At 31.4% G+C, this 5,000-nt stretch overlaps 1 long non-coding RNA gene across 1 annotated transcript in view; it reads right to left on the reverse strand.

Annotated features, from left to right (window-relative positions):
- Positions 1-3,572, reverse strand: part of LOC128250341 (uncharacterized) — a 6,373-nt gene extending 2,801 nt beyond the window's left edge. The window contains exons 1-2 of the long non-coding RNA XR_008266368.2: positions 3,395-3,572; positions 2,486-2,562 (exon numbers count right to left, since the gene is read on the reverse strand). This is a non-coding gene — a long non-coding RNA (uncharacterized LOC128250341). The remainder of the gene's footprint in view (positions 1-2,485; positions 2,563-3,394) is intronic.
- Between the last annotated feature and the right edge of the window lie 1,428 nt (positions 3,573-5,000).

Consider the following 5,000-nt stretch of genomic DNA (forward strand, 5'->3'; position numbering starts at 1 on the left):
TATATATACACACACACAACCACATACTTACAACTGACGAAGCTGACACTTAAGATCAATGCTTCAATTCCATCAACCAATATATTGGTCAACTACTTTGAACTTATTGCAGTTATGTTGATAATACATACATACATACATACATATATATTGATATTTATATATGTGTATGCATATATATATATATATGTATGTATATATATATATATATATATATATATATATATATATATATATATATATATATTTATATATATATGTATGTATATGATATATATGACGAGATATATAAAGAGAAAGTGGCGGAAAGTATATACGTATATGCAGGTTTAGGTGTGACTGCAAGACAGAAAATAATACAAATATTAACCAAAAAAAAAAAAAAAATTAACAGCAAATTTTTTTATAGAATACCAACAAAACCATTTCGGGAAATATAAAGAAGCAAAAAAAAAAAAAAAAAAAAAGATAATAAGTAAGTAAATAAAGATCAACTACAGTACCAAAAATAAATGAATATACAAAATACAAGAAACAAAACAAAACAAACGTGACAGAACCACTCTGAATACGTCATTGAGAGAAGAGGAGAAAAAAGATATAGATTAGACAGCAAAAATATGGAAGCACATAGTACAGCTATAACACACACACATATACAATACCGTACATATATATATATATACATACATACATACATATATATATATATATATATATATATATATATATATATATATATAGGTGTATGTATGTACGTATGTACGCATATAAGATAGGCGCACAAATAGTACTAACACATTTAGTTTATCCCAAATATACGTTTTATATACTTAGCATGTTCCAGGAGATCAAAAAGAATGTCATCTGCTAGCAGCAATGGAGTCTTTCTGTTTTGTTCGCCAACCAATATGGCGACATACATTTGATAGTCACTTTCACATACGCAAATACCCAATATAAACGTTCACACGCATGCGCGCGCGCACACACAGAAGTAATACCGCAAAACACAGTCAAAGCACAGAGACACGCATGCGTAAGCACACAACTATGTCCGCATATATATATATGTGTTTGTGTAAGTAGATATATGTATGTTTTGTTATATATATATATATATATATATATATATATATATATATATATATATATATATATATATATATATATATGTATACGATGCTCAATTTGCTGACGTGGCTTATCACGTCTCAGCTTCACTTCTAACAAAACTGTGCTTTTGAAATACGCTTATCTCCTGCTGTCGTTGACTTCAGCTTTCCTTTTTGTCAACACTTAGTTTTTGGACTTCATAAATACTAATGTATGACTTTTGTTTTACATCTGCGTGTGTGTGTATGTGTGTGTGTATTTAATCTCTTTAGATTGACTGTTCGGAATGTGTGCTTTCAATTCCCGTAAATTAATGAAAAGAATACGAAAAGAGTAAGAATAAGGAAAAGATAATGGTAGAGGAAAAAAATGCGAAAGGTAAGAGAAGAACGTAGACGGGCACGATAAAGATGATGCACGCGATGATAATGAAGAAGAAGAAGAAGAGGAAGAAGAAGAAAAAGAAGAAGAAGAAGAAGAAGAAGAAGAAGAAGAAGAAGAAGAAGATAATAATAGAAGAAGAAATAGAAGAAGAGGAAGGAAAAGAAGAAGAAGAAGAAGAAGAAGAAGAAGAAGAAGAAAAAGAAGAAGAAGAAAACGACGGTGAGTATATTAATCGATGGACTAAATCGAAATCACGGCGTAAAAAATCAATACGGAAAATAAAAACGAAACATGAAAATAAAAAAATAATGCAAAAGAAGACAAAACGCTGAGTAATAATTACACACCTCAAAACACTTTAATAACAGCACTTAAATGGGTATACGAAAGTGTATATGGATGTACATAGCTACATACACATATACACACATATGTATATGTGTATTTACAATATACACATATTTATGTATACATGTATGCATACATATATATACATCTATATATGTACATATATATATATATATATATATATATATATATATATATATATATATATATATATATATATATATATATATATATGTATATATATATATACTTATGATGCATATGATGTATATATAGACATTCATGTACACACATTCAAAGAAATATTCATACACACATGCACATGGCGATTTCTGTGCTGATGAAGATAAACAAGCCAGAAATCGCGATACACAGATACTGTTTTGAGCTGAGTGGGGGTGCAAGATTCCCTTGTTCGAAAATATAAGGACATAGATCGTGTCGTATACCCAGCTGGAAACGATGTCTCCTGGGGCTAAATTACAGCAACATTCTTCCTAAACCAGGACTACCATGTTATGCTGGCAAACAATCTTTACTACATACAGGGTTTTTATATATCAGTTCAATCTTACCCAGCAATTCTGGTTCATTTGGGGCAGATTCATATTCAGCTCGATATCAACAGAAATCTTACCTTAGTTCAGTCCTCCTACGTTTATTGGAGCAAACTGTTCCCCTCCTGGGTGCTTTCACGATGCTGTGGCACCGCATCTGTAAGAATGAGTGAGATAAAGACAAAGTGACAGAAAGATGGAAATAAAGAAGGCTCTATGACAAGACCGGTGCTCTGTTTATTGATCCCTTGAAAGAAGGAAATGCAAAACTGACCCCCACTGGATTTGAACTCAGAATGTAAAAAGCATGAAGAACTGCCAAAAGGCTAATCTTTAACGCTCTAGCGATTCTATAAATCTGCTGCATATGACATTCCCTAACAGTAATGGAATGCTACAAGAGTTTAGGTGATAGAAGATGGCCTTTGAAAAAAAACATTTCGAAAATGCTCGCTAAATTTGACAAAGAGTTTTAAAAAGATTATCACATACTAAAACAAAATTATATTTTCCCATGATATCTCATGATAGGGCCGCTCATGTCACAACCCATAAATTATCACCACTGGCCGTTCGTGCACACTAAAACGATATGACAAGTGCATGACGTTGGGTTTTTATTTGTTTCAATTCTTTCATTTCCTGAAACCCAATCTTAATGGCATCAAATGCTAACAATGACAATAATGATAATAATGATAGTAACAGTAATAGTAGCAACAACAACAATAATAATAATAGTAACAGTAACAACAACAATAAAAGATGAATTATCACAAAATGGAACCGGGGAAATTTTTCAAAAAGCTAGTGGACAGAAGTGTGTGACGTTATTGATAAGAGCGATAAACTTCTAGAAATCTGATCAGAAGAACTTGTGAGTGATTTTGTTGCTAAAATGTTTTGCCAAAAATAGTTTTGGTTGTGTGAGAAACTGTACAAAATGCCCTCTTTAAATAAGACAATAGTTCGTCGCATGCTTGACTTACCTCCCTTGATCTTCGAATTCAGTTTCAGCTGTATTCATTGGACCAATGTGGAATTAAGTACTCGGCTCACAGACGCCAATTGTTACTCGGTTCTTGAGTCGAACCCATGATCCATTGACCCCGGGGCTAATACTTCAATTACAAGACCATACACTGTCAATGGATTTAATTTGTAATAAAAAATATTGGTTTAGTGAAGTCATTAGTTTTTCCTTGGTTTCTTTCTATTGTACTATAAGTCAGCTAGAACTGGACACAAAAACAGACTTTTAGCATTTCGATATTCGATGAGAAATGTGTCGACGACAATCAGTCTGATAGTTTCCATGGCTTTACTGAAGAAGTATTTAATTTATGGTTAAAAAAAATTCAATGCATTTACATCAAGTTACAAATGTGCATGATGAGTATGATGAATTCTATAGAGCAATCAAAGCATTTTAAAACATGATATGAATGGAGCTTCGTTTTTCGTAGTTAAGTGGTTTTACTTGGTTTAGAAAACTTATGTTTCTCATAGATACCTCTTAACATTTAAATAAAGTTGTCATTGAATTTTAAAAGATTTGGGAGATGTATTAGTATGACGAAGTATTCTACGAGTAAATTAAGAGATTTAGAAATTAAAATATTGCTAAAATGTTTCAAATGTAATGACTATTTCTTGGACGTGTGCATACATACAAAATTACATACAAAAGTACATTATGCTGAACTGTTATTCCCTACACATTTTGTCTCTCTTCGCTTTTTTTTTGTTCTATCTCTCTCTTCATTTTTGTCCGTCTCAATCCTTTCTGAAGAAAGTCTAACGTTCAGAGCCTACGCTCTTCGACAGAAAGAGCGTAGGATCTGAACGTCAAAGACTTTTCTATTTTTTCCTGAGCGTGAAACTAATGCACCTGCTTGTTGTTATTTTCCCTAAACTCATATATTTATATATTTTATACTGAGAAACTTTATTTTAATTTTTAATAAATTGAATTTAATTGAGTTTTTACCTGTAAATTTGGATTTTTATCCCTAATATTATTATTATTATTACTATTATATATATATATATATATATATATATATATATATATATATATATATATATATATATATATATATATATACATACATATATATATATATATATATATATATATATATATATATATATATATACTTATATATATACACACACACACACGCACACACACACATACATATTCAAGGGCCCCTAAATAACCTAAATAACAGAAATATTTCAAACATGACGGTCTAAAAGGGTGCACTATCATTCGCCTAAGGGGATATTCACAAGGAAAAATTACGAATGAGTTAGGGGCGGAATGTGTCATTGCACATGAAACAGGAAAACAAATTCTGTAATAGAAAATAGGAACAAGGGGTGAGGGGTTAAAGGAATAAGTGATAGAAGAATATAGGAAAATGAAGGAATAATTTTCAGGGAGAGATAGATAACAGTTGGTGGCTTATTGGCTTTTCCCGCCACCCTACTTTTTTGCTGTGGGACATGGAGATAATGCAACTTCACCCCTCTCTCTTTCTCTCTCTCTCTCTCTCACACGCACATTCATACACGCACACACACACATAC

Source organism: Octopus bimaculoides, chromosome 20 (genome assembly GCF_046866305.1).
Source record: "Octopus bimaculoides isolate indiv1 chromosome 20, ASM4686630v1, whole genome shotgun sequence".
NCBI lineage: Eukaryota > Metazoa > Mollusca > Cephalopoda > Octopoda > Octopodidae > Octopus > Octopus bimaculoides.